This window comes from Erinaceus europaeus, chromosome 13, assembly GCF_950295315.1.
Source record: "Erinaceus europaeus chromosome 13, mEriEur2.1, whole genome shotgun sequence".
NCBI classification, from domain to species: domain Eukaryota; kingdom Metazoa; phylum Chordata; class Mammalia; order Eulipotyphla; family Erinaceidae; genus Erinaceus; species Erinaceus europaeus.
In genome coordinates, this window is record NC_080174.1 from 67148788 (window position 1) to 67163165 (window position 14378).

Here is a 14378-nt window from a genome sequence, read left to right on the forward strand (position 1 = left end):
CTCCCATCCTCCCGTATCTCCAAACTCAGTGGCCAGTCACCTAACTCAAGTTGGACGTGCTAAGATCGACCCAGTCTGGAAAAGAGAAATTTCCCATGAGTGGTCATCCCACTTCCGGTTATCTTGTCCATCTCCAAAACTCTCTCCCTTTACACTGTCTGAACTGGAAGAGGGTTAAACCGGGAACAGCTGCTGGCTATGATAACATCACCCCAGAACTCATTCTTAACCTGGGTCCTGCGGCAAAGAAGTGGCTCGCTTCATTCCTGTCCCACATCTTGGAATCTGAGTCTATGCCCAAAGTTTGGCGTCGTGCGAAGATTATAGCGGTTTTTAAACCAAAGAAAGACCCAACACTGGCCGCCAGCTATAGACCAATTTCTCTCCTCTCCGTGTGTTACAAACTCCTTGAGAGGCTGCTTCTGTCACGTATTTCTCATCTTACAGAGAAATTCCTATCACCCGCCCAAGCTGGTTTCCACCCAGGAAGATCTACCTGCGAACAAGCCCTGGCCCTCTCAACTTACACTGAAAATGGATTCTAGAAGAATTTAAAGACAGGTGCTGTCTTTGTTGATCTCACAGCAGCCTATGACACGGTCTGGCACTGTGGTCTCCTAGTCAAGATCTCAAGACGCCTGCCTCCATGGGTGGCCCACACTATATCGTTTCTTCTCCAAAACAGAAGATTCCGGGTGCATCTGGGTGACAAGTCTAGCAGATGGAGACTTGTCTCAAGTGGCCTCCCCCAGGGCTCTGTTCTGGCTCCTACGCTATTTAATATTTACATCAATGACCTCCCAGAAACTTCTTCAACGAAGTTCATCTACGCCGATGACATCTGCTGTGCAACTCAGGCATCCAAGTTCGACATCCTCGAGGAAACACTCACGAAAGACATGTCTCTGATATCTGATTACTGTAAAAAATGGCGACTAATCCCTAGCACTGCAAAAACGGTATCATCTGTTTTCCATCTACACCATGCCTCGGCCTCGCATGAGCTTAATGTGCAGCTTGGCGATACGAGAATCCGGCATGAAGCCCAGCCAGTCTATCTTGGCGTTACTCTCAATCGCACCCTATCATTTCACGAACATCTCATAAAAACTGCAGCAAAGGTGGGCGCAAGGAATAACATCATTGCAAGACTGGCCAGCTCCTCATGGGGCGCGAGCGCTTCCACACTACGATCATCATCTCTGGCATTATGCTATTCCACTGCAGAATACTGTGCCCCAGTATGGTTCCGTAGCCCCCATATCCACTTGGTCGATTCCAAATTATATTCCTCCATGAGGATAATTTCTGGAACCATCCGTTCCACCCCGGTTCCATGGCTGCCAGTTCTTAGCAACATCGCCCCGCCAGATATTTGTCAGGATGCGGCATCATCTAAGTTCATTTCCCACGTCTACACTCGACCGGACCTGCCAATATACGCGGATATCTTCGCCCACCCTGTCCAATGCTTGACGTCTCGTCACCCAATCTGGTCCCCTATGCCTACACTGAACTTCTCTGTTCCAGACTCTTGGAAACAGAGTTGGCAGTCAGCTGAGGTAAAGAACAAACACCTCATCACAGACCCCTGCAAGCATCAACCCGGCTTTGACCTAGCACGTTATGATTGGGTCCTCCTCAATCGCTATCGAACAGGCCATGGCTGGTGCGCCGCTATGTTCCATCGCTGGGGAGCCAGAGACGACCCGAACTGCCCCTGCGGCTACAGACAGACTATGACCCACATAGTCAACGACTGCCACCTCTCCAGATTCAAAGGAGGTCTCGAAACTTTACATCAGGCTCAACCTGACGCTGTTGACTGGCTACGGAAGAAGGGCAAATGCTAGAAGAAGAAGAAGAAGAGAAATCGAGAGAGGACAGGAAGACAGAGATGGGGAGAGAAAAACACCTGCAGATCTGCTTCACTGCCTGTGAAGCATGGGGAGCTGGGGACTCGAACCCAGATCCTTACACCAGTCCTTGCGCTTCGGCACTTAACCCACCGCCTGGCCTCCTTCACCCAACGACTTTTACCTGTTCATTCCTTTCTATCCCAGTGGCCACTTCAGTTTCAGCTACCTCCAACCCACTCTCTACCAAGAAGCCTGGCTAATCTTGATGTGATTCAGGCTGCTGGTGGTGCCCATCCCAGACACAAACAGTCTGATGGCCTTTGGGATAAAACCCAAACTCCTGGTCACAACCATCTCTCAGAATACCTGCTTCTTTCCATCCATATAAGTCTTTTTCTTTCTTTATACTTATTTTATCAGTTTTTAAATTTTTTAATTTATTTTATTTATTCCCTTTTGTTGTCCTTGTTGTTTTTTATGTTGTTGTTGTTATTGTTGTTGTCATTGTTGGATAGGACAGAGAGAAATGGAGAGAGAAGGGGAAGACAGAGAGGGGGAGAGAAAGATAAGACACCTGCAGACTTGCTTCACCACCTGTGAAGTAACTCCCCTGCAGGCTGGGAGACAGAGGCTCGAGCCAGGATCCTTATGCCGGTCCTTGAGCTTTGCACAACCTGCGCTTAACCCACTGTGTTACCGCCCGACTCCCTAAATTATTTTTTATTTTATTTATTTATGTATTTTTTGGATAGAGACAGAGAGCTATTGAGAAAGGAAATGGAGAGGGAAAGAGAGACACCTACAGCACTGCTCCATCACTCATGAAGCTTCTCTCCTACAGGTGGGGACCAAAGGTTTGAACCCAGGTCCTTGTGCACAGTATGATGTGCACCCTATCAGGTGTGACACCATTTGGGCCCCAAATCTTTTCTGAGCTCATGTGATCAGCCACTCTTCCTTGCCTCGGGACCTCTACCCACACTGTTCCTTTAACCCAGAACATGCCTCTCATCTCTCACCTGGCTGACCACTTCCAATCTTTCAGATGCCCTTTTCTTGGGTATCACCAATCTGACACTGAGTTCAGCATCCTTTTACCTGGTCACAGCACCCTGTTAATTTCCCTCATAGCATATCATGATAGTAATGTATAATTTAAAACATCTTCAGTTTACTTTTTGTATCTATGGCTCCTACTTCCAAAAACCACATGGTCATATCAATAGATGCAGAGAAAGCTTTTGACAAAATACAACATCCCTTTATGATCAAAACACTACAAAAAAATGGGAATAGATGGAAAATTCCTGAAGATAGTGGAGTCTATATATAGCAAACCTACAGCCAACATCATACTCAATGGTGAAAAACTGGAAGCATTTCCACTCAGATCAGGTACTAGACAGGGCTGCCCACTATCACCATTACTATTCAACATAGTGTTGGAAGTTCTTGCCATAGCAATCAGGCAGGAGCAAGGAATTAAAGGGATACAAATTGGAAGAGAAGAAGTCAAACTCTCCTTATTTGCAGATGACATGATAGTATACATGGAAAAACCTAAGGACTCCAGCAAGAAGCTTTTGGAAATACAGTAAGGTATCAGGCTACAAAATTAACATTCAAAAGTCAGTGGCATTCCTCTATGCAAACACTAAGTTAGAAGAAATTGAAATCCAGAAATCAATTCCTTTTACTATAGCAACAAAAACAATAAAATATCTAGGAGTAAATCTAACCAAGGAAGTGAAAGACTTATATATTGAAAATTATGAGTCACTACTCAAAGAAATTGAAAAAGACACAAAGAAGTGGAAAGATATTCCATGTTCATGAGTTGGAAGAATTAACATCATCAAAATGAATATATTACCCAGAGCCATCTACAAATTTAATGCTATTCCCATCAAAATCCCAAGCACATTTTTTAGGAGAATAGAACAAAAACTACAAATGTTTATCTGGAACCAGAAAAGACCTAGAATTGCCAAAACAATCTTGAGAAAAAGAACAGAACCGGAGGCATCACACTCCCAGATCTCAAACTGTATTATAGGGCCATTGTCATCAAAACTGCTTGGTACTGGAACATGACCAGTGGAATAGAATTGAGAGCCCAGAAATGAGGCCCCACACCTATGGACATCTAATCTTTAACAAAGGGGCCCAGACTATTCAATGGGGAAAGCAGAGTCTCTTCAACAAATGGTGTTGGAAACAATGGGTTGAAACATGCAGAAGAATGAAACTGAATCACTGTATTTCACCAAATACAAAAGTAAATTCCAAGTGGATCAAGGACTTGGATGTTAGACCACAAACTATCAAATACTTAGAGGAAAATATTGGCAGAACTCTTTTCCGCATAAATTTTAAAGACATTTTCAATGAAACGAATCCAATAACAAAGAAGACTAAAGCAAGTATAAACCTATGGGACTACATCCAATTAAAAAGTTTCTTCACAGCAAAAGAAACCACTACCCAAACCAAAAGACCCCTCACAGAATGGGAGAAGATCTTTGCATGCCATACATCAGACAAGAGTTTAATAACCAACATATATAAAGAGCTTGCTAGACACAACAACAAGACAACAAATAACCCCATCCAAAAATGGGGGGAGGACTTGGACAGAATATTCACCACAGAAGAGATCCAGAAGGCCGAGAAACACGTGAAAAAATGCTCCAAGTCTCTGATTGTCAGAGAAATGCAAATCAAGACAACAATGAGATACCACTTCACTCCTGTGAGAATGTCATACATCAGAAAAGGTAACAGCAGCAAATTCTGGAGAGGGTGTGGGGTCAAAGGAACCCTCCTGCACTGCTGGTGGGAATGCCAATTGGTTCAACCTCTGTGGAGAACAGTCTGGAGAACTCTCCGAAGGCTAGAAATGGACCTACCCTATGACCCTGCAATTCCTCTCCTGGGGATATATCCTAAGGAACCCAACACATCCATCCAAAACGATCTGTGTACACATATGGCTCCTACTTGATCATAAAGTCATCAATGGTTCTACAACCCTGCACATACCTGATCTTGAGTGACCATAAGCTCAATGACAGGAGTGCCATTGTTGATTCTTTGTTTGTTTGTTGTTTGTTTATTTGTTTGTGTTGCCACCAAGATTATCTCTTGGGATCCATGCCTTTTTTAAAAAATGGAGGCCCAGTGTTGAAAAAATTACAAGAGCTGAATTCTCTTGATCCACCCCCTCACCAGGTAGATGCCCTAGTTCATGAAGACTAGAGGCCTGTGCACAGGATGGAGGAGGAGGAGGAGGAGGAGGAGGAGGAGGAGGAGGAGGAGGAGGCCTCCTTACTTCCACCCCCACCCTCTACCCCCTGCAATTTGCCAGTGTTTGTCCTAATTTTCTTTCCTCTCATCCCAAAGGAGAAAATGTCCTCATTTCCCTTTTCTGGACTGTCCAACCAGCCTTTGCCCTTAGATATTTATCCCACCCCCTTCTCTGATCCAAGCCTCTTCCAATAGCATCTCTGTTGTCTGTCAGTGATCATTTGTCATTTCCTGGCTCTACCTCTGGTCCTGCCATCCTGAACTCGGTGAAATGAGAGTGATAATGATATTTAAAGTGTAGTAAGTGTATGCACCCAACAATGTTCTTTAGTTAATTCTCACAACAACCTTGTAGGACAGATTCTAGTCTTCTAGTTTTACTTGGTTTTATCCAGTTTTAATGAGGAAACCTGAGAGGTTAAGTGCCTTAACCAAGGTCATGCATGAGTGAACAACATAGCCATGACTGGGAAAGCCTCGACTTTCCACTGCACTACCTTTTAGTGTGCCCTTTCTGTCCTTGCAAGCATAAAATATGCAAGGAAGAGTCTTTTCCCAGCATGCCTAACTACTCCACTTGTACTCCCTTGATAGGTTTCCAGACCCTTTAAAATCATTCAAAGACCCCTTCAATGCAAATCTACTATGCCCTCTCCTGGCATCTGCGTTTCACTGCACCTCCTGTCTGACCTTAAATGGCCTTAGTTGAATCTTTTGGCTGCAAACCATAGAAATTAGCTCTGGCTAACTTAAGGGAAAAAAAAAGAAAGCAGGAAATGGACATCAGAAGGATCATGGGATAGATCAAGGATACTAAGACAGGGCTGGACAGCTGAGAAATTGTAACAAGAGAGCAGGGATAGACCTTCTCCCCCCCCCCCACACACACCCTGGCCTCCCAGCAAGAGGCCATAGGACTTTCTCTTCTAGAGCACTGTCATCAGTGCACCTTCTGCATTTAGAATTCCTAAGAGACACAGTCAGATTAGCCCAGCTTGAGCCAGGCATTTTCCACAAGTACAGACTGAGGCTGTGGGGATTCCTCTTCTGCTCATGGCCAGACTGGATGCTTTGATCTGCACCTGTATCCCCAAAGGCCCTTGGAAGTTTTAAAACTCAGCAGGCCTTGCATGCCAGTGAGGAGGTGGGCAGAGAAAGACAGGGCATACTCTGGTCCCAGTGGCAGGATCCCAGGGCCAGGATGAAGGAGAAACTGTGCCAGGAATTGGCAGTAAAAGTCAAGAGAAGGAGGTTAGCATGTAGATAGTTCTTGTCATCCATCTCTACCTCAGCCATGTCTATCACTTTAATAGCTTTTAGTTACTGAAACTCAGCTCATTAAAGTTTTAACTTCTGGGGTCAGGTGGTGGCATACCTGGTTAAGTGCACATATCACAGTGCACAAAGAACCAGATTCAAGTCCCTTTTCCCCACCTTCAGGGGAAAGCTTCCCGAGTAGATTTCCGAGTAGTAGAGGCCGGTGTGCCTCTCTGTCTCCTTCCCTCTCTATCTTCCCCTCCCCAGTAAATTTCTGTCTCTATCTAATAATAAATAAAAATAAATAAAGCTTAAGTTTTACATTTGACTCAGATATGTTTCTCAGCCCCCCTGTAGGGCAGGCTTAAGATTACAGGGCTGGGGGTCAGACTGTAGTGCAGTGGGTTAAGCGCACATGGCTCGAGTGCAAGGACCAACAGATCCCTGTTTAAGCCCCTGGCTTCCACCTGTAACGGGGGGTCACTTCACAGGTGGTGAAGTAGGTCTACAGGTGTCTATCTTTTTCTCCCCCTGTCTCCCTTCCTTTCTCGATTTCTCTCTGTCCTATCCAACAACAACAGCAATAATGACAACAACAAAATGGAGAAAATGGCCTCCAGGAGCAGAGGATTTGTAGTGCAGACACAGCCCCAGCAGTAACCCTGGGGATAGAAAAAAAAAAAAAAAAAAAAGACTTCAGGGCCAAGTACAGGAGAGAACTCTTAAACACGCACCCCCCCCCTTGTGATTGCTTCCAGTGATGTGGGCTTGAGAGGGAGAAAGGCGGGGGGATATCTCTGATGGGACTGGCCACGATGAGCTGGTGCAGACCTCTCTCTATGGGCCATAACTCCCTTGCATGAGTGGCAATAGCAGTTGTGTTTTCAGTGTCCAACAACTGCAATGATGTTCCAAATATTTAACAACCAGGATGACACAGGCACCAGCCCAACAGAAAAATTGCCAGCCAATCCGTGAAGCAGGGCCCAGAAAGCTTCCTTCTGTGCCAGGTCAGAGGTGGGCAATTGTGGTGGCTCCACTTGGTTCAAAAGTTCGAAAACCCTAGAAATGGGGACAGAGGAGCTGGGGTAGGCAAGAGACATTTGGGGGAGTGGTTATTTACACACTGGCATGGTAAAGTTTCAATATTTGAATTATCAGTGTGGCTATTGTGGTTGAATGTCAGCTTTGGTCATCACAAATCCTCTCGTTGTCTGTTGACTCAGAGCCAGTAGTGAGATTCCTACAGGTTGTGCAGGTGGCAAGTCATCTTCATATCTCTTGGATATCAATGGTCTATTTATTATTAGATAGAGGCAGAGAGAAATTGAGAGGAAAACAAAAGATAGGGAGAAAAACAAAGAGATACTTGCAGCCTTGTTTCACCACTTGTGAAACTTTCCCTCTGCAGGTGGGGACCAGGGGCTTGAATCTGGGTCCTTGTGAACTGTAATGTGTGCACTCAACCAGGTGTATCACCACCTGGCCCCAATATCAATGGTCTCTTCAAACACAACTACATTTTTCTAATGCTAATCCCAGTTAGCATTGTGTGGTGTTTCCTTGTACTGATCCCAGGAAGTGTCCAGATCCCAGTATCTTCTAACTTCCTCATTCCCAACTTTAGAGTATTCAAAGTGATGTCCAGTCTAATGAACATAATCTATATGGGATTGCTCCAGTTTTAAAAATTGTACTCTATTCCACCAGCATTATCACTGGGGTTTGGAGCCTGTAATGAATTCACCACTCCAGTGGCCTGCTCTTTCTTTCTTTTTCTCTTTCTTTCTTTCTCCCTCCCTCCCTTCCTTCCTTTATTTCTTCCTTCCTTCCTTCCTTTCTCCCTCTCTTTATTTCTCTTTCTTCTCATCCTCCTTCTCCTCTCCCTCCTTCTCCTCCTTTATTTGATAGAAATAGAGGAACTGAGCAAAGAGAGAGAAAGAGAGGCACCTGTAGCACTGCTTCATTGTTCATGAAGCTCTCCCTCTGCAAATAGTAAGCAAGGGCTTGAACCAGGGTCACTGAACATGGTAAAATGCACACTCAGCTGGGTGTGACACCACCTGGTCCTTATATGTGATTGCTCTAGTTAAAATTAAATATTTAAGGTTCAATTCCAAGCATCATCATAAGCCAGAGTTTAGCAGTGCTATGGTCTCTCTATCACTGTAACTTTCTCTCTGTATCTCACTCACTAAAATATAACATTCAAGAATAAATAAGTAATTTTAACCCAAGTTTTCATACACACTAGTCACATTTCAAATGCTCAGCAGAGATCATGAGGGGTGGGAATAGGGTGGAGAGCATTTCCATTTTCTCTGTATCATTTCTTTGTAGCAAGCAAAAAGATAATAGATTTTTATTTAGGGAAATAAAAATTAAAATTAAAAATAAATACAGGGGCAAAAAAAAAAAAAAAAAAAATAAATAAATAAATAAATAAATACAGGGGCTAGGGAGATAGTATAATGGCTATACAAAAAAAAAGAGGGGGTCAGGAGGTAGCGCAGTGGGTTAAGCGTACATGGCATGAAGCGCAAGGACTGGCATAAGAATCCTGGTTCGAGCCTCTGGTTCTTCACCTGCAGGGGGTTGCTTCACAAGTGGTGAAGCAGGTCTGCAAGTGTCTCTTTCTCTCCCCATCTTCCCCTCCTCTCTCGATTTCTCTCTGTCCTAACCAACAACAACATCAATGGCAACAATAACAACAAGGGCAACAAAATGGGGAGAAAAAATGGCCTCCAGGAGCAGTGGATTCGTAGGGCAGGCACCGAGCTGAGCTGCAGCGATATTCCTGGAGGCAAAAAAAAACAAAAAAAAACTTTCATGCCATAGGTCCCAAGTTCAATCCCCAACACCACCATCAGTCAGAGCTGAGCAGGGTTCTGTTAGATGTCAGGCTCTGGCAAAAACTAGTAAAATTATGGGCCCCTTGGAATATACTTAAAATAAACCTACAAGCTTTTTCCAAAATGGAGACCCCAGATCTTCATCTGCAATATTTTTGACTTTAGGTTCGTGATTAGTCAACAATTTGTTCTGCTTTATATATTAACTCTTTTTCAGCCACCAGGTTCCAGATGCTACAATGATGCCAACCTGACTTCCCTGCTAGACGACTGACCCCACCAATGTGTCCTGGAGCCCTGCCTCCCCAGAGCCCTACCTCACTAGGGAAAGAGAGAGACAAGCTGGGAGTATGGATTGACCTGCCAACACCCATGTTCAGCGGGGAAGCAATTACAGAAGCCAGACCTTCCACTGTCTACATCTCATGATGATCCTGGGTCCATGCTCCCAGGGGGATAAAGAATAGGAAAGCTTTCAAGGGAAGGAATGGGATTCGGAGTTCTGGTGGTGGGAATTGTGTAGAATTTTACCCTTCTTATACTATGATTTTGTCAATATTTCCATTTTATTAATAAAAATTAAAAAGAATAAGAAGAAAGTCCTGTTTAGCCAGTAGGGGGAAGGGAAAGAGTTCAGTGTTGGTGATCTCACTTTCTCAGGAGACTGAAATCCTAGGACCCAGGAGAATTCCAGCTGTCACCAGGCTGCACTAGCCAAGGCTGAGGAAACCCAGGGAGTCATGAAGGCATTATCCATCACAAAGACACAAAGACACCACAAGGAGAGAATGCTAACACGTCTGTATGGCAAATTCTAGTGGCCAAGACCTGCAGATCTCAGACCTCCCTAGAATGCAACTGGGCTTAATTCCCTCTCTACCCCCCTGGGGACCTCCAGCACAAATCCACTGTCTCTTCTTCCATGCATCCTCCTCTGCCTTCCTCATTCTTCAGGACACACTTTTTGAACAAGTAGAGTAGGTGTTTCTAAGGCTCCAAGTCTGAGAACACCAAGACCACAATAGCCACTGGCTCAGTCTTCAGCAACAGAAAAATGGAACCCCCAGCTTATTCCTGGACTCTTCCCTGCCTGGGAATGCAGCTAAACCCATGGTAAAGAGTGTTAAGGTTCTGAAATTATAAGAAGGATCAAATCCCAGCTCCGTCACTAATGAACTGTGCTATAATGGGCAAGTCGTCTCACCACTGTGAGCCTCCAGTCACTGCTATGAAATAAAGTAATGACACCAGGGATAATGTCCACTACCTATGCTCTAGTCAACTGAATGAGCTGTTAAAATATCCAAAGACTTCCAGATTGATTGATATTGATGGCAGCAGCTGTTGTGTGTCCCCTTCCCTCCCCCCATCTTCCTACTTTTTCTCCTATTGGCTCTACAGTAATCAAAGTGTTGATTCTTAGCTCAGATAGAGACCTACTAAGCACTAAGGCCAGTATCCACTCTTACAGGTCATGTGCTGACTGGTAATGTTCATGTCTGAACAGGTTGTTAGATATTTTTACTATCACTCCTGGAGGTAGTTATCTCTGGGATTAAGTGGTATGATACAGATAAAGGACTTGGCAGAGGGTTTGGTACATAGTGAAGCAACTCAGTCAATGGCAGCTGTTGTTGCTTGAAACATCAAACCTAAAGTGGATGGTGGTGGGATCAAGACAGGGCTCAAGTACTTCGGGCAGTTCAGGAACAGTCAGAGGGCCCCAAGAAGATTCATGGGTAGGTTGGCTCATGCATGCAGCATGGGTGGTCAGTCATGCCTGAGTGACTTAAAGTACCAGAGTACCTATTGCCTTCTATTTTCTGCTTTCCTGGGATTCCCTGGATCCTATGTTTGATTCCAGAGCCAAAGATGAAGTCAAAAGTCACACACTGGCCCCCTAACAGTCCAGGGAGACTGTAAAGGTTTTTCTCTGCTTTCACTCCACCAGCTCTAGAGCTGCTGTTGGAATCCTACACCTTGTTTAGCTCAGAGATAGAAAAGCTTCTCCCAGGAAACTGGCTTTCTGATGGCTTGGGGAATTAGAAATGAATGGTCCAATTTGTGACTTTTCTCCTTTAAGGACCTGAAGAATATTTCTTAAGGGGCCAGGTGGTGGTGCACTTGGTTGCACAACGTTATAATGCACAAGGACATACATTGGAGCCTTCAGTCCTCCCCTGCAGGGGAAAAGCTTTACAAATGGTGAAGCAGTGTTGTAGTTATCTCTGTCTCTCTTTGTCTCTATCTCCTCCTTCCCTCTTAATTTCTGACTGCCTCTATCCAATAACTAAAGATAATTCAAATATATTTCTAGGGAGTTGGGCGGTAGCACAGTGGGTTGAGTGCACGTGGCTTGAAGCACAAGGACCGGCTCAAGGATCCTGGTTGGAGCCCTCGGCTCCTCACTTGCAGGGGAGTTGCTTCACAAGCGGTGTCTATCTTTCTCTCCCCCTCTCTGTCTTCCCCTCCTCTCTCCATTTCTCTCTGTCCTATCTAACAACAATGACATCAACAATAACTACAACAACAATAAAAACAAGGGCAACAAAAGGGAAAATAAATATATATAAAAATTAAAAAAACATTTTTAAATATTTTATTTATTTACTTACTTATTCATTCATTTATGGAATAGAGATGAAGAGAAATTAATTGAATGAAGGGAGAAAGACAGAGGGGAGAGAGGAGGGACTGACTTGCAGCAATGTGTTACCACTTGTGAAGCTTCCCTCCTGTAGGTGAGGACCTGAGGCTTGAACCTGGGTCCTTGTGCATGATTAACATGTGTAATCAACTGAGTGTGTCATCACCTAGACCAAAAACTTGAAAAGTCTTAAAGAGAAACAATGTTGTGGGGCTGGGTGGTGGCGCACCTGGTTGAGTGCACACATCACAGTGCACAAAGACCCAGGTTTGAGCCCCTGGTCCCCACCTGCAGGGCGAAAGCTTTGCGAGTAGTGAACCAGGGCTGCTGGTATCTCTCTCTCTCTCTCTCTCTCTCTCTCCCTCTCTGTCTCCCCCTGCCCTCTAAATTTCTAGCTCTGTCCAATAAATAAATAAAGATTAAAAAAAGAAAGATAAAAAGAGAGAGAATGTTGTGACCTGGCTAGGAGTGTGGACCCAATGGTCATGTCATTTAGGTACAAATCCCAGCTCTGCAACTTGATTAGTTATGGAACTTGGAATCAGTTAACTTCTCTATACTTCAATTTTCTCATCTGTGAAAGGAAGTAATAAGAGTACCTGCATTTCTTTCCCTGTATGGTCTCATATCTCAAGAGCTCTTACAAGGATTAAATTAGGTGAGACATAGAAAGTGTTAGGATAGTGCCAGGCACAAAGTAGGCTCTCAATGTTAGCTATTTCTAAGGAGCTCACAGGTGTGTAAGAGTGGTCAGGTTCATGTCCACATAATTCTGTCTAGAGTGGTAGTTTGTGCCTGTTTTCTTGTTTCTTTCTTTCTTTTTGGTTTTGTTTTTTTCAAGAGCACTGCTCAGCTCTGGTTTATGGTGGTGCGAAGGATTGAACCTGCAAAAAGACTTTGAGGCATGAAAGTCTTTTTGCATAACCACTATGCTATTTCCCCTGCCTAAGAGTGATAGCATTTTTAAAAAGATTTATTTTACTTATTAAGGGAAAAGGAAATAGCTCTAGCATACAGTGGTACTGGATACTGAGTCTGTGATCTCTGGGACCTCAGGCATAAAAACTTAGTGAACTACCACTGTGCCATCTCCCTGGGTCTACAGTAACAGTCTTTTTTCTTTCCTAGTTGAAGCTCTTCCCTTGATTCCTTGGGCCTCCTGTGCCACCTCCCACACTCTACAGACTAGGAAGTCCAAAGAGTGAATGGTCTTGGCCATGGTTATATATAGTGAGTTTCATTTTAGAGTTTCAGATATCATTCCTAGCATTTTACATAGTCTCTAATTCCTTATCCTTGGATTGTGGTTATCTGTGGTCAGAGATGATTTTCCACTCAAATTTGGATCCCTGAGACCCAGAGCAGAGAAGGTGCTGGGGAAATGATAGTGTCAGTGCTTTTAAACACCTGTCCCTGGCAAGTCATCAACCAAAGGGATCAGGGGTGTGTTTGCTAACGGGAGCTCCAGTACTGCTCTCCGGAGAGGATGACACAGAGAAGACAAAGCCTGACCCAGAAGGAGAAACAGCAAAACAGGTGGTGTGTGTGTGGGGGGGGGGGGATATGATATTTTTACAAAGTATCACTGGTTCCTTCCTGACAAATCTGGAGTCTGATACCGGAGATTCTAAGACCTGCAGCAGAAGCCTCACCTTCATCCTTGTCTGGCAGATCTACGTCGCTATCATCCCAACATTTACTCCTCCCCCCCCCCCACCATCTCAAATAAAATGAAATAATTTATTGGATGGAGACAGAAAAATCGACACGGTAAAGGGTGATAGCGAGATAAAAGACACTTGCAACACCGCTTCACCGCTCCAGAACCTTCCCTAGGTAGGGACTCCGGGCTTAAACACGGGTCCTTGCGCATGATAACCTGTGTTCTCAACCGCGTGCGCCACTGCTCAGTCCCTTCAGCCCCACTTTTGACATGTCCTTTCTTCGCACGTGGTCCAGCCAGAGGCTGAGTTTTTTTTTTTTACCTTTTGCCCCCCACTTGGAGTCACAGGGTTCCTTCTGCCTCGCGTTTCCCAGCTGCAGGTCAGTGCAACCGGGGCGGCCAGGCAGGACTTGGGAGAGACCCCCAAGTGCGGGGAGGAGGTGCTCCCGGGGCCCTGAAACCTTCCAGACTCGCGCTGTGTAAACCGCCCTGGCTTGTGTCAACATCCGAGGCCGGAGACTGGCGGCGGCCGGGGACTGGCTCCGTCTACGGGACGGGCAGACGCGAGGGTGGGGAACGAGGTCTCCACCGGGTGTGCAAAGGCATCGTTCTGGGAGAGATCCCTGGAGGCCTCCTGGGGTCCGTATGAGAGGGTTCGCAGTGAGAGCGCGCAGGGGCCTCGCCCTCGGCACTGAGCTCTCCCCACACACCCCCACCCCCTCTATTGCACTGTGTGAGGGGAGTGGTCTGGTTGGGGGGGCGGGTAGTGTGAAGGCGTGGGCTGCGGACCACGC